Raw genomic sequence first — 26,174 nt, forward strand, 5'->3', positions numbered from 1 at the left:
ACTTGTAATTATATTTTCAAAAATCCAAAGCACTTGATTTAATTACTTTTACACTTTAAATGTTTCAAAGTCAGATTCACTGTTGTCTTTTTAGCTGTCTACTGACCAATAATTATGAAAATCAAATCAATGCTTCCAGAAATTGAAGTATTAATAGTCACAGAGGAGAAAAGTCTTTAATTGCTTTCTCATTTTAAAGGGGAGCTACTGCATTTTTAGTGGTACACAAAGGTTTTGTCTTACTGTGATGTACCATTTCTGGTTATCTTGGGAAGGGGGATTCTATTTAATCTGGTGTTGCAGTTAAGTAATCTGTGTGAATAACTGTGGATTCTACTGTGATGTGCTCTGGCTGTTTCTGTAGCAACCACCTATGGTTTTTGCCTACGTTTTCATGTTTCTTTGCAAGATTTTTTTTCCAACAGTTTTGTTCTCAGATGCATTGCTTGAATTATTTTTTATATTCTCTATTTGTGTGTAATCTTGTATGTGACAGCCCACCATGAACTAACGAGAAATTGTTGCATAAATTACACAAAGAATTATGGCAGTTGTAGCTATTTTTACTGATCCGTACACTTATTGTAATGAGTGGAAAATTGATTATTTTAAATTGTCTTCCTTTTAAAGATGGTAGACTTCTCTGATGAAATGTTACTTTTGCAGTCACTGTGACAATTGTGATTTGTGCAGAGGTATAAAACTCAGACAACTCCAAATATAAGTAAAACTCAGGTTAAACCGTAAGTTGTTATTGCTGTTTGCATTGCTTTCAGGCACTGCTGCAGTATTTTTAAGTTATTTTACTGCTTAATAAACACATGGAACAAGAACTTTTTTTCAGTGGCAAGGGCTGAATAATCAAGAATGAATTTGGGGCTTGAAATTCAGCATCTTTTAAACAATTGTCCCTATACAGTCTTGTCCTGGTTTCAGTTAGAACAGAATTAATTTTCTTCCTAGTAGCTGGTGGAATGCTGTGTTTTGGCTTAGGATGAGAAGAGTGCTGATAACACCCCGATGTTTTAATTGTTGCAGAGCAGTGCTTATACTAAGCCAAGGACATCTCAGCTTCTTGCTCTGTCCTGCCAACGGGCAGGCTGGGGGTGCAGTAAAAGCTGGGAGGGGACAGACCCAGGACAGCTGACCCAAACTAGCCAAAGGGGTATTCCATACCATCTGACGTCATGCTAAACAATATATAGGGGTGGCTAGCTGGGGGGAGGGGGCCGGACTGCTCGGGGTTAGGCTGGGCATCGGTCAGCGGGTGGTGAGCAATTGCATTGTGCATCACTTGTTTGTACATACTATTAGTGGTAGTACTATTGTCATCATTGTATTATTATTATTATTATTGTTATTATTATTTTCCTGTCTTATTAAACTGTCTTTATCTCAACTCACGGGCTTCACTTTCCATTTCTCTCCCCCGTCCCAGAGAGGGAGGGGGAGGGGGAGCGAACGGCTGCGTGGTGTTTAGCTGCCGGCCGGGTTAAACCACGACAAGTCTGTAAAAAGGATCCTAGTTGCTTGACTGTGGTTGTGGTAGGGCTGTGTAAGAGGGACAAGCAGATTTTGGTTTTGCTTTGTGTTATATATGGAGTGGTAATTTGTGTCTAGAAAATGGTTGATATTAATAAAGAAGGGGGAGATTTGGGAATGTGGCCATGGGGGTTGGAAAGCCCCGTAGTTGAGATAACATTAGACTCTTGATGATGAGGCCATCAGGAATGTAGAAGAGTTTAGAGGGAACAAAGAAGTGATTCAGGAGACTCCATGCAGTCTCCGGTTCCTTGTTCTCCAGTTGGTTTCTTGTTCTCCAGCCATTAAGGCATGGATGTTTCTGGGTGTTTGCTGTTGTTGTTACATTCAAAGTTGTTTGACCAATGAAAAGTTGTTTTGAAAAGAACTGCTGTGGAGACAAGGGTATAAGAGGGGAGCCTGCCCTCGAGATAAAAAAGTCAACTCGATGAAGTCATCATAAAGAAGCAGGAAAAAGAAGTGAAGAGGAACAGGGTGGCAGAATGGAGACCAGGACGGGAACAGGCACTTTGATTGCCTCATGAAGATAGGTTCGGCCAAACTCAGCAAACTGCTCAGAGAAGCTCATACAGAAAGTCGCTGGAGATTGGCGCACTGGAGCTGGAGAGAAGCTCGAGCTGAGAGAAGCGAACCTGTGCACACAACTGCCTCTCGCTGGTAAGCAGTTGCACATTATGGGGAATCATACGTCCTTAGGAACAAAGACTGTCCTGGTAACCTTACAGTTTATTCTCCTTATTAACAATTGGCCAGTTTATGAGCCTGAAATATGGGACCAAACTGAGATCAAGGTGTGGGACTCTGCAACTAAAAATGACAAGGTTGCAGTGGGATTGCTCGGCACCTGGTGAGCAATCTCTGAGGCTTTAAAGAGCCATGTGGGACCACAGTCAGACACGTGTGGTTTGCCAGACAGGGAGCTGCGGGCTCCTTTACTGATCCGACTGCTACACCATGGGCCCCTCTGCTGCTACAGCCATCGAAGGCTTTTGCTGTTACGCCCCCTGTTGACCTGAACGTGCTTTTTGACCCAGGCCTATTGGCCTTGAAAAGGAGATGGGAATGCTTTTCTTCGATCTGGGAAGAACGGGATACATAAGGCCTGAAGGCTAAGTTGCTTGACAACTTAAAGTGAGACATATTGTTCAAAGGGAATGGAAAATGGAGACTGTTAAGTTATGGAACTTAAAGGATTGTGTTACCTTTTCTGATCGTGAATATGTATAGGTGTACTTGATTTTAGTAAGTTATGGAACTTAAAGGATTGTTTGTTACCTTTCCTGATTGTACGTATATATAGGCATACTCGGGTTTAGTATGTAAAGCAATGTTCTGTATATTTAGAATGTTTGATGTTTGTGTGTGCCTGTTGGTGGAACGTAGACTCCCTGCACACCCAGCGCTGTTTACTTGCCTTTTATACCTTTTAGAAATATTTGTTTTATAAATATTACAAAATTCCGATTGAGTTGAGACCTCATTTATAACATCAGTAACTGAACTTTCACCCTGCCTTGCTGTGAGATTGGCTGGATGACACAAAGTGAATGAGAACAGGTATACTGACAACACATCTATCTGCAGCATGACCTTTTCCTCAAGGACTCCTCTGTCACTTTTCCCTTAGCAATTAGTCTGTGCTCACTCAAAGTTCACCAGACCAGAGCATCATGCTCTGCCAGGCTAATAGTGCTTTACCAGGAACAGCAAGTGCATAAAAACAGCGTCTGCCCCTGGTTCTCTGAGCAGGCTTATGCTGAGAAGGGACAGCAGCAAAGGATGTTCAAAGCTGTATCATAAAGTAGAAGATAAAAAAGCAGTATATGAAGAACAAAAAACAAGTCACAAGGGAACTTTTACCACATGCTAATCATCCCTCTGAGATTTAACAGAGCAGAAACTGTAGCCAAGTTCCTTTAGTGTCTTCAAAATGTGATTGTCTTTGGGAAACACCATTACCTGAAATTGCTTAATTATTTTTTCTTTCATCAGGATTTCAGGAAAAGTAATAATACATTTGTACTAATAGGAAAAAAAGTTGGCAATGTGGTCTGAAGAGATATATGACTGAACAGTCAGTAACATACTGTGCAGTTCTGAAAGCAAATCCTATACTGAATACAACTTACTGACCTCACTTCATGCATGCGAACATTATTTTCAAAGATAAACAATGTCACCTCTATGTCCAGCAAGGCTCTTTTCCCAAAAATAAGCTAGTAGGTGATACCGATGTAAGAATTGCAAAGATTTGCTCAGAGTGATTATCTTTGGCTCTGGGGATTAGCCCATTCTATTCACCAGTTGAGAGAGATAATTCTACTGTTAAGACGGCATGATGCATATTTGTGCCAAGAATTTATGTGTTGTTCTGAATGAAGATGCTGTCTGGCTTCTCTGGTCTTCTGTTTATAATATTCTTGTCAGATTTATCTCAATGATCAATAAAAAAGATTACTTAATATCTAACCGAAAAATACAGTAATATACAGTAACTACCATGAACAAAATAAAGCTGTAACTGCAATAAAGAAAAGCAACAGAAGTAAAAATCTATTTCCCATCATGAACTGACCTAGAATTACCCTTCCTTACAATCACTAGGCAGTCACCCAGAATAAAAGTCACAGAAAATGCATGTTATCTGTTCAATGAGGAGCAGACTTCACAAAGAAAATCCTCCTTGAGATAACACAACACCCTTACAGTGAGGGAGAGACAGAGCAGTGCTAACCACCTCTGAGCCTTATGGTTCCCTCCCCTAACATATTTCAGATGTCTATAGCAACATCTAACTCAAGAAAATGGAAGTGATTTTGAACAGCCAAGGTCTAGGAGAATACCACATCTTATTTAAACTCCACGCTAGGGCAAAATGCAGATGTTCAATTCCTTCACCCCACCTGCAGATCCCCTGGTTTACATGAAGAAGGACACAGCTTGAAAGGGGGCTCAGACATTCTCCCTTCCAGCTCCCCAGAATTGATGCTGCAGAAACTATGGCCCCAGCACACAAATGGTAGACACCAAACACTGTTCCCAGTCACTCCTGATGATTGAAGCACACTTCCCTCTCACCAGAATGACACTCTACTCCTACACCAAGCTCCCAAATATATCTGCTTCATTCTACATCTTGTTCATCCACAATAAAAGTTAACAGGTAAACAAAGTTTATTTGACATAAATAGTTAGCTCTACTCAGATCTCAAAGACAGCTGTCCCACACTAAGTGCCAACCATCCTGTAGGCAAGATGCAAGAAACTCATTTTGTTTCATCTTGTTGCCCAAGTGTTTAAAGAAAAACGTAGCAGCAACCTCTTTTACTAATCATCTACTAAAGGTTCTCAATTACATTTAAAAAAAATAGAGTGCTTTAAAATGTTTAACCCATTATAATCCCAGCAGGAGAAACTCAAAAACCTAATAAAGTAAGTTATTTCAAAAGGCTTGTGAAGAGCTGTCCCAGTATGATTCCTACAGAAGCCTGCTCTTTTCATAAATCTTCAAAAACTCCCAACAAACATTTGATAGAAAATTCTGTCTATGACAGAGACCATTTGGAATCACCTCCTGAATATCCAAAGAATAAATTAGCTATGAAAGAGGTTCCGAAATTCCATAAACTGAAAACACTTAGCACTCTTCTTTGCCTTTTGAAAATGATTTGCACACATTTTTTAGACTGAAGATGCTCAAAAGAGAGGGTGCAAGTAGAAAGGCTAATGCTACAGCCAGAAATTAATCAGTTTCTGAGAAATTTTGGGGGAAGCTGGTCAGCCCCACTGTCTCTCTGCTTTGTTACAGTCCTGCCCCCTCCCCAGCCACCTCCATCACTGAAGGAAGGCACAGAGAGGTCCCTGACACAGAACCATGGTAGCAAGCTTTCTTCAATCAAGTCAATGATTTCTGGTTATCAGCTAAAATACATCTTATTGCATTTCAGGAGACAAATTCCTGTAATTCCAAGCATACTACACAAGCCTTCTCTGCTGCCACTACTAGCACAGTCATTAATTTTGCCAGTGCTACTGTTAATCTTTTATTGCACAATTCAAAGAGGTTTCTGATTTTATCATTCAAGGGGCAGGTACTGACATTTGGAGAGGAGCAGCTCTGCTCTACTACTCTGCTCGACACCTAATTTTGAAGGCTGCTTCTATCAAACTATGCCCTGCCCTGCTCTTTGCTAGGTTCTTGACTGTTTCAGTACTGAGTAAATCTCAGCTGGGTGCAAGAAGTGTCCCCACAGAGAGAAAAGGGATCGGCTGTACGCTATGGGGACTTCAGGAGCAGATATGGGACAGCTGGACATTTTTCCTTCCTGAAGGAGAAATACAAGTTCAGAAAGCTAGCTGAGAGAATTAGGGGAAGGGCCTAAAGGGTCTCGCCTCAAAGTATCTGGGTAGATACTATGACAGACGTCCCACACCTAAAACCTGAGACACTTGGGGTTGACCATACACATGCTACCAACAGAAAAGCTAGTTGTGTCAGGGAACAGCCCGGTATAGTTACTGTCTAGTTTCTCTACTGCATGAGCACCACAGAAAGTGAATTGATTCACTTTTGAATATGTGGGTACCCAAAGAGGAAACAGGCAAAAGCCATGCTCCAAATAGAAGACCAAATTCTTTTTTCTTTTCCTTTTCCCTGAACAGGTACTAGGTAAAAATAAAAGCACTTGGCAAAGTAGCCAGAGCACACACTACACAGCACCCAAACTCCTTTCTGAAAAAATAGATTCCTTGAGAGTCACTTATTTTGCCACAGAAATCTTCGTTCTCCCCTCCAGCCAGCAGCACACACAAAGCTTGCTGTAACAGGCTTCTAATATACATTGAAACATGTAATTCTTGGCAAGAGTCTTTGCCTGTGCAAAGCACACCAGGCAGCCTACCTCGCTGCCCACCACGACACAGCCCATTAGCACATGCAATCGGGAGCCAGGGTGGAACAGTGCACTACAGCCAATAGCTTATAATGGCTTTCTGCTGCCTGCTCTAGTGAGTGCTTCTACCTCGTGCAAGCTAAATTGCGTGTAGTATGTCAGCAGAGGGAGAAGGGAAATTTAAGAAACCTCTGCCCAAGATGCTTGGCTTTGAATGGGGGGGACTCTTTGCTGGATTTTACAGATGACATAGCTAGACAAATGCGAGGGAAAAAGAGCACTGTCCCCTTACACACAAATCATTATCCAGCTAAACACCTTTGACTTTATAATTCAGGTTTTCCTTCTAGATGACTTCCATGTTGTGGTGGTTTAACCTGGTTGGTAGCTAAACACCACACAGCCGTTCACTCACCCTTCCCCCTCCCTCTCTGGGATGGGGGAGAGAAATAGGAAAGTGAAGCCTATGGGTTGAGATAAAGACAGTTTATTAAGACAGGAAAATAAAATAATAATAATAATAATGACAATAATAATAATACTAATAATAACGTGTACAAAACAAGTGATGCACAATGCAATTGCTCACCACCCGCTGAATAATGCCCAGTCTATCCCCGAGCAGCTGACCCCCCCACAGCCCCCCAGCTAGCCACCCCTATATATTGTTTAGCATGACGTCAGATGGTATGGAATACCCCTTTGGCCAGTTTGGGTCAGCTGTCCTGGGTCTGTCCCCTCCCAGATCCTGCTGTACCCTTAGCCTTCCTGCTGGCAGGACAGAGCAAGAAGCTGAAAAGTCCTTGGCTTGGAGTAAGCGCTGCTCTGCAACAATTAAAACATCAGCATGTTATCAGCACTCTTCTCATCCTAATCCAAAACATAACACCCTACCAGGAAAATTAACTCTATCCTAACTGAAACCAGGATACATGTTTATCAGGAGCTCCAGTTTTCCTTCTCTGGAGCTGTTTTCCCACTTTGGGAGAGAGAAACAAAACACTCCCAGTCAACAGGTGTTTTGAAGCCAACCACTGACAGAATTTCTTGTGCAAGAAGGAGGTGAAGAGATTCAATAACTTTCCTATTGCCTCCCTGAGCTCCCTGCCTTTGTTAGAGCTGACCCACCCCTACCCTTTCCTTCAGCAGAGCAGTACACAAGCTGCCTATGCTGCTCTTGGTGAGGATCAGCCATGAGGGCTCCTCGCCCCAGTGCCAACCACACAGGTCGTGCCTGGGAACTGGGGACAGCAACCAGAAAGGCAAAGGAGAGGAAAGGAAACAAGCCTGCTGCACAAGGAATGCTAAAAGTGAAGACAATTCAAATAGAAGGCCAGTAACATTCAAAACAACAGATATTTATTCATCTACTTGTAGCAAATTAAAAGCCACAGCATGAACAAGCCGAGAGCATTAGCCAGTGCACTTCAACAAAAAAGGTAAATCCTGCCCCATTACCCCCTTCATATCCAAAAGGGAACCTGCATAGAGCTGAGCTTAGGAGTCAGTTTACCATGCACAAGCAGGGTTAATAAGGTGTTTAAAACAAGCTGGTCCTCACATTTTCTTCTTCAGTGAGCCTTTGATGCCTGCAGAGCCAGCACCTCAAGGTAGGAACCCAGTTCCATCCCAAAGACATGCACGTACCACCTGTGGGCCAAGGCCAGCTGAACCCTAGGTTACATGCTTGTTGCTTCATTAAATCCACTTTTAGTTTGCTAATGCATGTATGAAAGAGAAGCAAGGCTTCTATCAGGATTTATTTTTTTTTTAATTAAAATTCACCACCACCAAAGGGCACGTGAGCACTTTTACCTAAGTAGCTTAACTATGACATTAAGAAACCCACAACTGTCTTTCCCTTTCCTGATCTAACACCTGATGTTTGGCTAGTTTCAATGCATTTGAGATACTATTATTTGTTGTGGTGGTATAACCTCTACTAACACTTGCTTCAACCATATAAAATACTATTCAAAAACCATTTCAAAAATAAATACATATTGCCCAGCAAATGGAAAATCATCTGTCCTTGTGCCAGTTCAACCCATTCTGTCAGGCACTGGGCTTCAGTGTTAATCCCTGCACCAAAAGAATTTAAGGAACACTGAAGGATCTGTAAATGCAGCTCATCAGTAGCTTCAGCTTTGTGTGTGGTAGGGAGAATTGCTGATATTGATAGCCTACTCCTACATTTTCAGGGTACATGAATTCAGCCAGAAAACAAACTTGCTATAGAAGTCCTGTTCTTTGCCTCTTACCTCATTTCACCCTTCTCTAAATTGCCATCAGTGCAGTCCTATACAGAAATGAGTTGCTAACAGAGCTGAGAAACCTTTTCCTTTTCACCAAAACATGAATTATGAAGCCTTGTCATTTGTTTTTCTCTTGATTCCAGGCCACAGAAAAAAGCCACCAATGAGACTTCTGCACAAGTAGAGAATGACACGGTATTTTACAATAGGACAGCCATAACCTAAAGAGATCTCAAAACAAAACAAAACAAACAAAAAAACCCAACACTCGTGAACCACCATACCCCAAAAATAAAAAAGCAAAGTAAGAACAAACTGGGAGAGTCCAACTGGACACTTGCACTAATCAGAAAGAATGTGCTTGAAACACCAGACTTTTGTTAGCTGGGTATGTGACAGGATGTGACATTTTCATATTCTTGATGGATTAAATAATCCTGCCAAACTGCTGCATTCGTTTGGCAGTGTCCAGAATGAAATGTTGCAGATAGTATTGCAACTAATTTTTTTTCTCCATTGTAACTTTAACAAACTTTATATTGAAATATGCTAGCAAGACTGTCAGCTGCTCTAACATGCCACCTTTGAAGTCCAGGTAAGCATCACCATTTATGCTAGTTGAAAACCTGGCCTTTACATTGCTAAGGCTGGTAGTTCTATGCATTATTAAGATTCCCTAACCTGCCATTATATGCACCAGATTTCTTCCCTCCAAGGTTAGTCAATGTACACAATATTGAATATTTTTATAACAGATCCTGACCTTGAGCTGATTTGAAGTACAAACTTCAGCAAAAATAATTCAGCTGTTTTCAATAACATAGTAAAGAAAGCACATGCAGATTTTCTTCTGTTAGCCTCAGAGCATTGAGATACGCTAAAATATTTTCTTTACTATGAACTCTACCAAAATGATCAAAAGTCAGATTTTTATGAGGATAAAAGTGGGAATACTTCACTTTGAGAAAACCTCAAAAAAATAGGTAAAACAGAATGAAAATTAGTTGCATACCCTGCCCTCCCATCCACCAAATCAATCCCACAAAGAGCTACACAGGCTGAACATGGATGCAGGTAATTCAATGACAGCCCAGTAACACCTGGTCCCTAGGGATGTTCCCACTGAGCTCAAGGGCTGGCTAGCTGATCCCATCAGAACCATGCAAGTCACTCAGATATGCTGGGATTCTCCAACACCTTGCCCATGCCCTCTAGACTCCTGAGGCTTACATTGATGAGCAGATGCAGTAGCTCTCTACCAGGACCTCCAGCTAACCCAAACTTCTTAAAGGCAAACACCACAAAGTGACCAAAAAGTAAAAGGCCAAATCCTATTTACCTCCTCGTCAGCAAAACTTTCATTTCCAAGCCCCAGAGATGCTAAACATTTGAAAGTTGACAGGCATGCAATAGGGATGGCTATTCTTTTTATTCTCCTCATTAATATCTATCTAAGTTGGCCAGAGTAAGAGTTTTGATGAACTATAGATGGAACACATGAAACAACAACAAAGCTCTACTTTTGTATAATATTTAAAAGACTTTCTCACTAAATACAATCCATCTTTTGCTACACATATCTATGTCATATGCATCTGTACAAAACTGCCCAACATGTGAGAGCACTGAGGCTATTCTCTGAAGGAAGGTAGTTCATGCTAAATTAGACCCAAGAGAGCAGGAAGAGAAAGGACAGTCTTATAACCATGGCAACTGAATGATGCTGTCAGATCAGCAGAATAGCAGGGATACAGCCACAGGTGCTTGGTTTCCCGAAAGTAGCCTTAAACAGTTAGAATGCAATATTGGCAGTAAAGAATCAGATGCTAAAGGTCTTAAATTGAGCAACTCGAGTTGGCAGAGGACCTGGCCTTTACACCTTTTGCTTCAGCTTCCCCAGGTTGCAGTCACTCCTTCAAGTCACAGGCTTGTTTTGAAGATAAAGTCATCATTAGCACTTGTGAAGTGCTCAGACACTGCAATGGCAACTGCTGTTAAAAAGCCCATGAAGAGACTTAGACTTCCTCTTCAGAGTAGAAGTTGAAAGGTGTGCCATAAATAAGGCACAGGACCACATGCTGAACAATGGGGAAAACATAACACTGAATAGCTGCTCATTTAGTGAGTGCTATTCATCCTGCTCACTGAATTAGGCAGGAGGAAAAAAAAAAGTATATGATCATGTAATTAAAGACTGTATCATAATGCATACACACATGGGGCCTGGATTAGGTCTGTGCTGACAACCTTGTGTTTGATTGCTTAATTTTGCAACCTTAATGATATTTCTTTAATGTAGTTTAACATTGCATTAGAATTCTTTCCATAAAAACTATATTAGGCAGCATTTGTCAGTAAGTGTAAGTAACCCAGTGCATTATGTATATTTGGTTCCCTCCAGGTCCCTCGGCACTCTAAGAATGGTTGCCAAATAAAATTTAACAGGATTTTCAAAGGATTTTTCTGCAGTGTTTTCCTGTTTAAATACTTTTCCTGGATTAGTTAGAATTTCTAATCAAATGTACTGTACTTCTGTCATCATCATGCAAGGCAATTTTAGACAAATTACAACTCAGAAACCATTATTTTGCCTCTATATGAGAGCAAGAACATCCCCTATCTATCCTAGTGTCGTGGTTTAACCCGGCCGGCAGCTAAACACCACGCAGCCGTTCGCTCCCCCTCCCCCCTCCCTCTCTGGGACGGGGGAGAGAAATGGAAAGTGAAGCCCGTGTGGGAATAGAAATGTTGTTTTTGCAGAGTTATATTGTTTAGAAGGAGGGAATGTGGTACTGAGATATGCTTACAGTGATAAGAAAGTTTAGCAGGCGACCTAGTAAAATGCAGACAACCGGACTCCTTAGGACAATTAGGTGAAAATCACGGTGTCAAATCAAGTCAGATAAGTGAAGAAACATTACCACTTCAAGCAGTAAAAATGTCAAAAGAAATTTGAAATTTAACAGGCCAGCAACTGAAGGCCATGCATTGTTTGTGAAGCATCAGATGGATTGTGAACCTGGATTACCCACTCAGTGGGGAAACAGGGGAGGGTCCTGCCATCAAAAGATATATAAACTGTGTTTTGGAACTAGTAGATGCGCTCTCTCCTGCTTGTGGGGCGCCCGCCATTGCAATCGCGAATAAATTACTACTTCACTGAGATCCTCGCCTGAGCCTAAGTTATTGGCTACGGAGTGTTTCTCACAGCCCGTGAGTTGAGATAAAGACAGTTTAATAAGACAGGAAAATAATAATAACAAAAATAATAATAACAATAATAATAATAATAGTAATACAATGGTGATAATAGGAAAGTAATAATATGTACAAACAAGTGATGCACAATGCAATTGCTCACCACTCGCTGACCGATGCACAGCCTAACCCCGAGCAGTCCGGCCCCCTCCCCCCGGCTAGCCACCCCTATATATTGTTTAGCATGACGTCAGATGGGATGGAATACCCCTTTGGCTAGTTTGGGTCAGCTGTCCTGGGTCTGTCCCCTCCCAGCTTTTACTGCACCCCCAGCCTGCCCGTTGGCAGGACAGAGCAAAAGGCTGAGATGTCCTTGGCTTAGTATAAGCACTGCTCTGCAACAATTAAAACATCGGGGTGTTATCAGCACTCTTCTCATCCTAAGCCAAAACACAGCATTCCACCAGCTACTAGGAAGAAAATTAATTCTGTTCTAACTGAAACCAGGACACCTAGTAGACCTAACTTAATAAAAAGGGAGTGAGAATCACTTACAGACCCTTAACAGGACAATAAAGCCTATTGTCTGAGAAAAGAGAAGGCTTGTGTGAAGTCACGTGTAGATGCAGTCTCAAATATGAGAAAGTTAAAATACTTTTGCTGGAAATGTGAGTTAGTGAAATAACTCACACCAGCATTTCTGAAGAATAATATAATTTTGGCAGCAATGGCACCCAGAATGGCAAGGCTGTTCCAGCTGTGTTGCATTCGCACTATTTCAAATGGGCTTGAATATTACTATTGTGCAAAGAGACTCATGTAGGAACCCAGATCCCCATATAAGAATATTAAAGCTTCAGCTTTGTTTTTGAAATGCCACTCTAAAAACACGTTGGATTTAATTAATTTAAAGTAGGAAGCTGAGCAACCTCCAGCTACCCAAATTCACTACATTTTGTTCTGGATATGCCAGGAATTACTACACTCAGTCAACCATTTCAGCTCATGTCTTACTCAAGAAGAGCTTGTGAGGTCAAAATGAGAGAGATTGGGCTTCAGGTACAGGTAACTCCAAACAACAAAAGTCATGCTACCATGAACTTTGTAGGAGTCCAAGGTGCATGACATGCTGTGTTTGTTTTTTTTTTTTTTTTTTTTTTTTTTTTTCCTGGAACGACACTTGTAAGGCACCTTCTGTTGATGCATCCTTTCCTAAAGACAGAGTACATACAGAACACCCTAAAGGGAGGCATACACTCTGCTCTCCCATGCAGAATGTGCTTTCTTTTTTTGCTGCTCTCATACACCTCCTAACTGATCTTTTCTCATGTGTAAGTTACAACTTCTTCACGGGAACCCCAGATCATCAGTCCTTGAGAGAGAGATTTTACCCCCACCAGCACTTTTTTTTTTTTTTTTTTTAAATGAGGGAAAACCAACAGCTTAATGTCAGACCTTTCCTCTCTTATCTCATGATTCTGGGTATGAATATATGGGTAGATAGAAAGTACTTCGTTTAAGAAACTAGGTCCTAGTGTCCATTAGGACAGCCTTCCAAATTATTTTGGTTGGCTGCAGAAATGTTTTGTTTTACATCTTTTTATAATGAAATAAACAAAAAATATATTCAAAAAAACTTGGATGAATGTTATTCAGTAGATATTTTAATCAGCAGCTACTCAATGACACAAATAAAATGTTTACTGACAGCAGAAACAGACACATGTGTACAGTCCATCCCCTTTACAGTTCATCTGTCCTGCCTTGTGGATTCTATTGAATATCAATATTTTCTTTGTTTATTATGTAGCATCCCATCCAAACAGTATGCAGACAGTTACCATCTGATAGTCCTCAAAGACTAAATGATGTTTAGGCATCAAGTACATTCGGAGCAGGTTTTCCACGGTAGCAGTGGAAAATACCAATTCTTGCAACAGAGTTGTAGGTACCCTTCATAGGTAATAACCTGTGTGTGTAAAGCAGAAGCCACTTGATCTCCAAATGCAGACCAAATCCCTCTTGTCCTGCATATTATATAGACTCAGCACGTCGTTTCCAGCCAAGGCAGATTAAAATCCTTGGGAAACATCTTTGCTCAAAGTTGCCCTGGTAAGAAACATGGCGTATTAGCTTCAAGCAGTGCTGTGTTCTTCAGCCATACAGCTTCCAGTGCTCTCAAAATTGCTTGCTCAGGAGAATTCATAATACAACGCAATCAAACCATAAGCATAAATAAATCATATCCACTAAATAGGAGAGATCAGGGAAGCAATGGGCATCACACCTGTGTTTCTGTGGAGCTCTGTGATATCACAGGCATCACGCCATACACAACACATGGCTTCTCACCATCTCAGATGAGAGGGACTCCCTCTGCAGTCCCTCCCACAGATTCACCCACAATCAGGCAGCAGATACGGTCACCAAGCCAGCAGTCTCTACAGAGGCATCTGATGGAGGAGAATAGCAACTTCAAAGCAGACTAAAGAGAATGTTTTGTGCATGAGGGACAATCCAAGAGTACAAAGGGTAAGCCACTATCTTGAGAACATGTGAGTGCTGATAAAGTGAGGTGGGATAAGGAAATAAAATCTGATGTGATGAGAAAGGAGAGAGTTGAAGAAGGTGGAGTGGAGTAAAGCTGTTCATGACCAGAAGTGAATGCAGAACTTTATCCAAATATGAACACATCGCCATTGAGCTGTTGTACAACCATCATACCATATACAGGAGTCAGTGCTAAAGTTATAAATAGAGAACCAAAGGGCATGAAAACAGAGTTAATCAAATACATATATTATGATGCTTCACAGTAGAGGATGTCAAAGCATCTGGGCATCATCATGTAGATAGCAGCATCTTGCAGGATAGACTACAGATAAGGTGAGGAATGCAACCACCTGTATCTTGGCCATGACCCTGAAGGAGTTACAAACACCCTGCTCCCCACCCCAGCATATGAGCTCCTTCCATGTGCTGAATGGCTTTGGGACAAAGTGTTGTAACATGGCACTGGGGCAAGTGCTTTCTAATGTGCAGCTCCAAGGTTGCCACTGCTATGGGCAAGTTGGTGTTTTAAGGCAACATCCACATGCCAGCATGGAGCAGGCACTTCAATTCCTACTCTTTTACTCTGTGGCTTGTATTCTCTGATGTCATTCAAACCTGAATGAGCTTCCAACAAATTGTTGCCTACAATTACTGCTTCCAGAATGACTACATTTTGTGCTTTCCTGACACTCTGTTAGAGATACATATTACTTTCAAATCAGTGCATAAATGAATAATTTGTATGCACCAGTGAGCTTTACTTGAAATCTAACAATACATCTAAAAATAACTGTTGTGCCAATGGGTAAATACTGGCAAGTCACTAAATCAAGAAGTGTGACAGAGGTGATTGGAAGATGGAAATAATTAAGCTGTTTTTTCCCCCTTTATTTTCATAATTAAAAAAATAAATACATTTGCCCAACAAAGATGAAAATTTGAAGTGTTCTGTGGGAGACACCTTTCATTTCCCTCAGTAATGAAAGGATTCCAACAACCAAGCCAACACAATGAGAATAAATGAATAACTTGTATAGATTTTGATTCAGTTTTAGCTTTTTTTTTTTTTTCCTACTTACAGTCTTCAGAAAGCTTGAAACGTAGAAGAGTCTTAAGTTCCCCAAGGAAATTTGCACAACATGGTGTGTAGTACTGTAGTTTTGGAGGTTTGATTAGAGGATACGGTGATATCTAGTGGGTTGAGTGCAAGACTGAGAGCCAGGAGCTTTCAAATTTTAATCCCCACTTTACCACTTGCTCCCTGCCTAGCCTATGGCTAGTCACATGGTATTCTCATTCCACATTACTGCAAAATGCAGACACAGAAGATTCTCACAAGATTGCTTTGAAGGATTAGTTTAAGGTTTTACTTTGCTTAGATCTTAAACACTATCCAAGTGCTAAGAATTGCTTTACCACACTATAAGTGAGATGCTATTGTCACACCCAATCAAAACCTGCATTGTTATACAACCCAGAAGAGTACTTCTGAAGAAGTATGTCTCTAACACCTCTACTCTAGGTAGATCATCCAGAAAAATAACTGGCAATCACCTCAAAACACGCTAAGACAAATTTAATGTGAAATTTTTTAGGTGGTATTTCTACAAAGGTGGTGTTTTAAGGATCAAGTTTGTAAACAGAGTTCTGAACAATACAGTGAATAGCAAAAACCACTGTAAAACTAAAAGCAAAAAATATTGGAAAGAGTTTGTTTTATTAAGAGTTCATAAAATGCCTTAGAAACATGTCTCCAGGCCTGATGCAGACCTGAAATATTTAATGCTTAAAGTAAGCATTTGCTGTTGCAATAGCTTCTCTCTTTTTTTTTTTCTTCCTCCTGAGTTTAGAAGTAACCCTGATTTAATTATTTTTAAGCCAAAAGATAAATAGTTTAGTTAAAACAAGAAAAGTGCTAATTTTAATGAGGGCTATTCCTAACCAGGTTTTAGGCAATTGGTCCAGTACCTCTGTTCCATCAGCAGATGTGAAAACATTTTAGTTCACCACAACTGAGAATTCCTTCATCACCATGCCAAGAGGTAAATCACTTAAGTGGCACAGCTTCTGGTGAAGACCACAGTAATTCTTTTCATAGGCCTGATTCTGCCTGTAAGAAATTCCTAAGCTTCTTTTTTCCTCATGTAGCTCACAACATTGTCCTTTCTGTATTTGATCACCAGTACACATTTTAAGTGATTGAATTAGGTATTTCCTATTGCCCAGTGCCAGCAGTACAGCAGAGGGAACTCTTTGCTTACCTGACTCCTTAGCTTGTCCTAATTGATTTTATGCTAATGCAAGACACTTGGTACACATTTCCTACCTTAAGTTCACAGAGTTTGTCAGAATGATCCACAGGAAGAGCATGGGAGAATAAGCAGAACATGAAGCCCAGCAACAGCCAAGGATATTGCTGATTCACAGTTCTCTTGCTATGCCACTGTCAACTCAGTAATAAATATTAAACACAGGAAAAGACCATGAAAATAAGTTGTATAGACTCCAGCAGTCAACTCCTACTGCTTGAAGTCATTAAATACAGCCAGTCAAAACTTCAAAATTGTGTTTGCACAAAAAAAAAAAAAAAAAAAGTATGTGTACACCACGATGCTTTAGCATTTTCTTCTAGAATGAAAAAAGAAAAAAAACTAAAACCACCGAAACCCAAATTAACATCAGACTTTTCACAGGATGAAAGGTTCCTCCCACATCCAATCAGTAGTAGTTCCAGCTCTGTTATATTCCTTGGCTCACTCACTGCTGTGCCATCACCAGCACAAGCCTAATTGTTCCTCCAGTGCACTACGGCAGCAAAGCCAGAGAGAAGTCATAAGGATCCAAAATGTTCATCTGTCCATACCATCTAGCCCCAATGGTAGAAAGATTATGGTACACAAGGTACAACTTATAAGGCAGTGCAGAAGCCCAAGATTCAGACTTACGTTAACAAGTAGTATTCATTTACTCCCACTTTAATAAAAAAATATATTTTATGCAAGAAATACTGTATTCTTACAGAAAAAAATACACAGGTGTAAAGATACTAATGAGCTCTGACACAGCAATCTTCTCATCTACACATCCAGATATGCGTTGCACTCAAAGAACAGGATCTCCAGGTTTGGAGTAGAACATGATACTCCACATGAGAGTGCATAAACATTAAGTCAGCCAGCTCCCTAAAGCTGAGTGGCTATGGTTGTCCTCAGTCAGCAAGAGTGTTCATGCAGTGCTGTGCCCAAACCACTAACAGCAAGGTTATTAGAGAGCTGTAAGCTGTCAAAAACTATGAGGAAGAGACACTAAAACCCTCCCATACCCCACAGGCTTGAAAACATTTTTGTATCTGTTTAGCACTGGCAGGGTATGAGTCATTACTTGGAATCAAGAGGTATTAAGGGTGGGGAATGTCAAATATATTGTAGACAACTACTGAAGAAGCTTCACATGGCACTCTAAACACGGCTTCTTGCTCCCATTAAGAGCCCTGATATACTACATTCAACTTAATGTTTTCCAACTATTTGTTTTAAAATATTTTCACTTCATGGAATAAAAAAAAAAAAATTTTTTTTAAAGTATTAACCTGAACAATCAGTGTTCCAAGCTGTATTTGCCTGATGTACGAAGTACAGCCTTCCCCCCAACCAAAAACTGAATTTAGGTGCTGCTTTGACCTTATATCTCTTACGTACAATTGCATACAAACTATACTATTATTTCTGTGTACCTTATCATTTCTTTTGGGCTATATCTGTGTCCATGGGAGTGAGCTGCATTTTGATTTTAAATTTTGGAGCAAAAAGGTCAACCTGCATCAGCAAGAGATTTAGAGTTACAAAAGGACTGAGACTGAATAGGATTGGGTTTGTTTAGAAAGTAAATACATGGCTATACAAGAGCTGCCTTTTCATTTCATTTCTGCTAATCAATAGAATGAAATGCAAGTCTCTTTTCCCATAATGAAATTATTTCTCTGATGCATTCTTATGTTTAGAATAATTCCTCATACTTTTTTCTTCCATCCTTCAGATTAATTCAGGGAAATGAAGGCCTCATCTTTCATCAGTTACATGCAGTTACATGGTTAGGGCTTGCATCACATTAGCCTGCACTTTAGTTAGGATTTATATATCACCTTCACTGAAAAGAACAATTCTGCATTTGCTCACAGCCCTAAGAAGAAAATAATTCAATTAACTACTACATTCTTCTAATGGAGGTAAATTCCTTCCCCCATGAGTTTCAGCATCCCACTAGCAATTTCAGATATTCTCAACTTTAGCACCAGTGAGGCTGTTTGACTAATTTCACAGAAATAAATGGTAAGCTCAGATGTCACAGACCAACAATTTTCATAACAGAGCTTGAAGTAGAAAATTTACAAGCACTGTGGATAAATCAGGCCACTCTTGTGCACTACAGAGCTACAGAAGCAGAGCCCTTTGTCCAGGCAGCCTTAAATAGTGAACCCACTGCTTGGGATTTAGTTGCTTCCATAGAATCTTACAGGACTAAATGTCCTAAGTGACCAAAACTGAGAAAAGTAACAGTGCAATCTACACTGAGAAGTTATAATTCCTTCACCCTGTCTAGCCACCTATCTTTTTCATGGTCTCTTCGATTTTTTTTTTTAAAACATGGATTCTAAAGCATCAAAATCTGGTGTAATAACCACCACTATGAGAACGTGACATTGCACATAGGTTCTGAACCCAGCATGTACAGCCTCGATAGCAGCAGAATTTAATCAGCTTCTCTGCCAAGCACAGGTTTCAAAAATCAAACTGATTGAGCCTCTAAGGGATTGACTTGAAAGCAAAGTATGCAGGCCTTTTTATTTTAGTATGGCTGCAGGACCATAGGCAGTAATTGCAGCAACACAATATCAATATCAAAGGTTTCCAGAGTCTCTTACAAACTGAATTAATGGTCACTGAGAAAGGTGTCAAGTTAAATTTAAGTTTGAAAGATACCTTGCAGAGAAGACGTAAAAGTAGCTGGATATACTGCACAAAGACATATCTAATTATTCTAGCAGAAAGAGTGGTAAAGAAGTTTTGATTTTTCTTTGGATACTCTATATTACTAGTGAAAGAAGACAGTCCATTTTAAATTTCCAACCCTAAATTTCCCTTCTTTAAATGAGTAGAACTTCCACAGCTGTTACACTGGTAAAACTGAACTCTGTAAATGTTTCTGTTTTTTAAATACAGAATATTCAACGCCACTACCCATAGGTCCCAGTGGCTTCTGAAATCCAGCTCACGGATAACTCATTGTGGCTGGTGTCTTTTCCTACTCTTTGGAGATAAAGGTGGGAGATTAATTCAAGCAAAAACAAGAAAGGCAGTGCCTTCAGAAGAGCATACACTAGTGCAGCTATAGCAACATTACACATGTACTCCATACATCCCCAGCACAGGCAGGATTTAGACCTCTGAACACGTACATTTGACGAAGCTAAGAAGAGACTACATTTGATGTAAACCCATCAGTTGTTAATCTGCTCAGTGGAGGGAGAACTCCACTTATGCAAAGTCCCAGTTAAGACCTACACTTGGAGCACACAACTCCTCTGTATTCCTTGTGTATTTATTATTGTAAAGACACCTTATTTTAACCCAGAGAGTTTCAAAACTCAACTTCAGAATAAAATCTGCATTCCAAAAGAGCATTTAAGGCATCTAAGCCAAGAAATACACCAACCCAAAACCAAAAAGGCTCTTAGAAAAGCAGCCTCAAAGACAACAGACTTATCTGCTCAAATATTCTGGCATCTCAGACATGTAAGCTAGGAACCTGCTTTCCTCTGACAAGACCTAAGATCCAGTCAGGCTGAAGACCCAAGTGCTATGATGGCAAGGTAGACCTAGATGTTTAGCCTTTCATAGGCTTTGTAAATTCCCACTAGTCACCTACATGCCTAGTCCCTGAACATTTTTAAAATTTGGCCTAATGAGGCTAAGTCGGAAGCAGCTCATGGTGTTAGCCATTAACATTTGTGTAGAGAGGAAGTTAATTTTTATCCTTTCTGAAATTATCTTTTCAAACTTTTATCCTCTTGTCAGGCATTTTCAAGCTGAGATTGGCTTTTGTAGGCCCTTTTCTAATTTCCTTGAAACTTTGATTGAGGATGACACCTCTTCCAAGGACAATTTAAAACTGATGCTTCCAGCTGGCAATTGCCAATCACCCCATCATACATGTTAGTTATACATTCTGCAGACCTGTGGGGTTTTGACTTAACCTCATCTCACTTCTGACAATCTTACAAAGGAATTATTTGCAGTTGCTACAGCATGGGATGGGTTTGAACTTAGGTCAGGGAGATTGAGTTAAAGCAGAAGGCATCCTCATGCTATAATCATACTGACTTTTCCAAAAAAAAAAAAAAAAAATGACTTAGCCACACACACCAAAGGACTGAATAATGGAAGAGGTGTCCTTTTGCAATGGGGATTTTCTTCGTGACAACAGGTTATGCTTCACTGTCAAAAATATCTAAAGGTCACGGGCACCACAACCTACAGCAATTCATTTCAATCTCTGAAGAATTGCTTTAAAGTCTCCCTCTGTTACACCAATTTGGCAGCTTAAATTCAGCTGCTATTTTCCAGCTCATCCACTCACTTCATAAACCACATGTGTTTTGTGCTGCATCCCATGATGCTGACTCATACAGCCCCAGGTTCATTTATATACTGCTAGGTGGTGAATACAAATGTTAGACAGCTGTAAAGATGCATTTTATAAAGATCTGCATTTAACATGCTGCTCCACTGATGCCAAGTAGATACAGAGATGCATCGTTAACAGTAGAGTAGTGCTATGTCCTTGGAAAGAAGAGCAACATCAAAACAAACTGTATCCTATTAAACAAATTAGGCATGGTAAGGTTAGATCAGTTCAGTCTCAGTAGGAATGGAGGACAACTCTGTCCATATCAGTGTAGGTTCAGGGCAGCCCTTGCACCAGAATTACACACAGTAGAAACCTCATCTAAGTGGGCAAGACTTGGCACCACTGAATTCCAGACCTGTTCACTGCTTTGAGCTGATGATCATATGTGAAAGTGCAGATCTGAAGAGTCAAACTCCTCCTAAGCACTGCTGCACCCGAGATCAATTCCTCTGCCTCTTTGCCCTACATAGTACTGCCTCAGGCATACAGCTACAGTACGAGCCATAGGGCATCCCCTCCAGAGAAGTCTGGGTATAGTTATCTTACAACCCTAGCACACATCCTCTACTATCTGTGCTGGAAAGAAGAGTGCCAGACCCAATAGCTGTCTGCAGAACCCCATGCAGTCCTGGGGAACCAGTGTCATGACCTGCCTCTGCTCAGACACCCAGCTCTGCTTTCACCTGCTCCCAACAGAGGCTACAGAAACACATAATCCTACAGTATTCTAAACATACTGTATTTTCCATTATCACATTCTGTCTTGTAAGGGCAAACCACAAGCATTTAACAGAGAGATGACACCCCAAAGTGAAGCCAAAGTCACAGAAATAATCCAAGCATTTAATTAAAAACAAAACAAAACAAACAAACTCACTACTACCACCACCACCCACAATTACCAGGTGTTTCTTTATAGACCATTGTAAAACAAGATACTGGTGTCAATAACTTTACTTTGTTAACAACTATTGTGAGGTGTGGATGGGGTGGTCTAAACAAATAAGCACATCATTATTGGATTTCTTCTTTAAAGACATTATGCAAATTGTTCCTTTAAAACCCTAACACAAATCTCCAGAGCAGCAGAACAGAAAAAAACAATGCTGGAGTCTTAAGTGGAGCAGAGGGAGTAGCTTTAAGAGGTAGTAGTGTGCCTTATTGGAATAAGCTGTTTAGTGTTAGACCGAAATGACTCATTTCGTAGCTCTGTCGCACAAAAAAAAAAGTGCAGATTTCAACTTCCTATCCAATTCAAACAGAGCCTCTCAGTACGAATGTTTTGCCTTTAGTTCCCAGCCTGCAAGGAAGAATGTCATCAACAACATGACTATAAAAAAAATAAAAAATGAATTACTCAGATTTGTTCTCTTCATGCATTCAAAGTTAAACAAACACTTCTGCATTTCACTGCTGTTGTCTCAAAGTCACAGCAGTGAAATCTGGATTCTTCTCTGGCTCCTCCATAGATATGCAGCTTTTTATTGTGCTCAGCTAACAATAAGAACCTCAGCATCCTTAGTAATGTGCAAGCAAGGCAGGACCCAGCACCAAGTTTACCTGCCTGGCAGCCTTTTTGTCAAATTCAGAATGAATATATTAAGTAAACTTGGGTATAAAACAAATAAGACAACTATACAATGCTAAAAACAGAAGTATGGATTAAGATACTGTTTCTACCTCATGCATGTTGGAAATAAACATTTCAAATTGTAAAGATTCCCCATAATCTAATTAAGTATTTTAAGGGATTGTTCCACTTTAACTTGCACAAACTACTACCTCACATTTTCTGTTTAGTCTACTCTCTTGTGAGTACCAGAAATACTGTCTTACAAAGAATGGTAAACGCTCATCATCTGTAACATGCACAGGTTCTTCTTGATATAAAAATAAATCTCACAAAGGAATCCATTTTAAAATAGTCACTAGTGGATTTATTGCTATGCCTTGTTCTTCTCCCCTGGGCTCCCTGTGAGGGCATATTATTTTATTTTAAACACTAATGCAGTTTCCACAGTTTCTTGCAGTCAGTAACATCAGCAACATCTTGCACGCAGGCAAAAATTGATAGAAACTCAAACACTGCATTTTAATAAAAATCAAATTACATCAATCTCATATTAGGTGGGACTTGGCTACATTACAAGCAGAATGCCCACTGGCTGTGTTGTCAATTTACATAAGTAAATTTGCTTCCTCTGCACGCAAGGAATGGTCTTTCTTGATTACCACGCAAAGCAGGTGATCCTGCTTGCCCAGGAGAAAAATTTGCAGACAGCCTTTCAGTCAACTCTCATTGACATCTCAAACATTGAGTGCTTTACCTGTCATTATGTAAAAATGTTAACACATTTCCATGCTACTTGTAAAGGCAGATCTACACATACAGACTAAATTAACATAGTCTGTAATAAGCTTCACTAATCCATCAGCTAAGAACAGATTGACATTTAAAACTGTCATGAAAAGTCAATGCCTGAAAAGGATTTATCTGCAGAGGCTCAAACCTTCTCAGTTGCTCAGGATGATAATAAAAGGCTATAAGAAGGAAACAAAGACTAGGGAAACCCTGACTCAAGCAAAGTCAATGACAGAACCACAAAGCCCTCAGAGAAGCGGGGATTTCATTCCTGGTACTTCAGGCTGTGCCCTGAGCTGGTGTACACAAGCAGTTCACAACTGCCCTCTCCCCCTCCCTTCTCTTCACTTACTTTCTGATTTTATACAAACTTAAGCCATGTGCCCACGTTTAGACATAACGTTTTGTGGTTTTCCAGGATTATTCACCCATCTGAGTGCAGCAGGTACACATGAATTTCACTCACTTGAAGACTGCTGTCCCTTTGGGACAAACATCCTATCAGAGGTGTGTTTCCTACAGTGTCCCACCAAGATTATGAACAGCCCCTGGGGCCAATAACAGAGCACATCATAAGAAATGCCACTGTAGTTTCCCTTTCCTGCAAAGAGCTTCCATACAAGAACCTGTCTGTGAATTTTGTGTGCATAATACACTGATCCAGGCTTCTACATGATGTTAGAATATGAATAATCAAGAAATTAAGGCTGAGCTAATTAGACTGCATCCTGGGGACAGGATTTACAACACTGTTACTCCCAGCAGCTCGAGCTAACTCTGTGCAACCCCTCTGACTTTTTGTGCTTCTTTCACATCTGGGTTTTCCCCAGCAACCCTCATACTCACCCATGACCCCTTACTCTGGATTTATTCCTGAATAGCAGCTCTCTCCATACACATATCGAACACTAGAAATGACTTAAAGAAGTTTGATTTCCCAGCTAACCCCACAACATTGAAAGAAGCTTCTGCTATTGTTTCCTGAAGCACTCAGTTGAGATCCTTGGTGCTACTAGACTGCATAAGGCCTTAGATTAACGTCTTTTCTACTTTTTCACTGATGAAGGAGTTGTCAAATAAATGTGCCCTTTAGCTAGCTGTCAGGGAAAAATAAAGCCTCCTGTGGCATTCAGAAAAAATAGCACAGAGCAGAAAGCAGGATTTTGTATCCCAAAGTGGATAAATCTATATTAACTGAAAGCCAGCTTCCATTTGAAACAAAAAAGCATCTCCTCACTGAAAACCCAGAATCTTTTGTGAACACATTATTATTCACTGAAGGTCCCACTATCTAGCATTACAAATCTTACCTTTTCTGTTCCCTCCAGATGTTTTACCATTCCTATACCTTCTCCAAAGATCCAAAGAGGCATGAAAAATTTTTACACTAAATGGCACTACTGAAGCTACCATTAGAAATGATGGGTTCCACACTCCTTTCACCACCACCAACAAACCAGAAATGGCAGAGAAGGAAGAATCAGCTCCTCAGCAGCTAAAACAATTCAGTTCCTCAGCAGGTACAGTGAGTCCCAGTTGCCCACAGTGAGCCCAAGCACCCCCCCACAAGCCCCAGGTGTCAACAATGTGCCCAAACACACCCAATAAACCCCCAAGCCTCCTGTGAAGTCACATGTAGGGCAAAGTTGGTCTATGTTTATATTTCATAACATAGAGAAGCAGCTGCTCAGGATATCTTGTTCTTATGAAGGCCCACAATGCAGAGCTTTAGAAGGGAGCTGCCTAAGGAAGACATACAAATATGGAGAAAATTAAGTGGAAGCATAGGGGAGCATTCCCCCAGTATGCCCCAGTTTATCAATGCCTGAGAGTAGGGCTCCAACTGCTGCAGAGCTATTGCTTTGGAGAATTTTCATACCCTATACTGCCCATGCACTGCTAAAACCTCCCTTATCTTCATCTGAAGAGTTAAGGATTTTGGAGATCCTTACTGTTGCAAGGCTGTTCCCCCAGGCAAAGCAGAACTGTGTGAGGAAGGGGAGAATGAATTACAGAACCTGTGTGAGCTGCCATCAGGAAGTACTAAATTAGACAGACATGTCACAATGGTTCTCACAATAAATAAAAGTAGACAAATATTTTTACAACTGTATAAACTTGAAACGGTTTTGCTATTAGCCAGTTTGCACCATTGAGCCCAAATTATGAAGCAATCCTGGAAATGTGAATGAGGGAGCAATGTTTTCCTTCATAGTGTATATTCTACAGTGAACACAAAAATTAGCAGATGTTTTCACAATACTAGTTACTTCTTTATCTATAGCACTACTTCATTGCTGGAGGACATTCAGAATCAATCTGTGCTTTTACCAGATGTCTGCGAAGTAGTAGCTACTCCTTGATCCACTTGACTTCTTTGATGCCTCCAGATACATTCAGCATACATTTGGAAAGAGACATTTGTATTGGTTCTACAGTTTTATGCTGATCGTCATCCTGCTAGTTGTCATAAATAATAGGGTACTCTGTAAGAGATGCGATTCTGGGTAACAGGACCAAGCAACTGGAAAAGATTCTCCCTAGTATAGGGTTTCAGATTTAAATAGAGATATTGGCTAGACTGGATGTGTTTGCAAACCTATTTCTTTAGGCAAAGATTAGAAAGGCAAGGAGAATCACAAAGTCAATTTTAACTGTGAATGTGCACTTTAAAATTCTAATCTG

General features: G+C 40.3%; 1 long non-coding RNA gene across 4 annotated transcripts in view; it reads right to left on the reverse strand.

Moving 5' to 3' along the window:
• The window catches only part of LOC106017884 (uncharacterized), a 466,435-nt gene that overhangs the window by 137,394 nt on the left and 302,867 nt on the right, over positions 1–26,174 (reverse strand). The window contains exon 1 of one of the 4 annotated variants that reach the window (XR_001191627.5): positions 24,800–25,019. The exons of 1 other annotated variant lie outside the window; for it this stretch is intronic. This is a non-coding gene — a long non-coding RNA (uncharacterized lncRNA). Of the gene's footprint in view, positions 1–12,050; positions 12,098–24,799; positions 25,020–26,174 lie in introns of those variants that run through there. 2 more of the 4 variants (XR_011811638.1, XR_011811639.1) reach the window with 2 other exon arrangements.

Source organism: Anas platyrhynchos, chromosome 10 (genome assembly GCF_047663525.1).
Source record: "Anas platyrhynchos isolate ZD024472 breed Pekin duck chromosome 10, IASCAAS_PekinDuck_T2T, whole genome shotgun sequence".
Taxonomy (NCBI): Eukaryota; Metazoa; Chordata; class Aves; order Anseriformes; family Anatidae; genus Anas; species Anas platyrhynchos.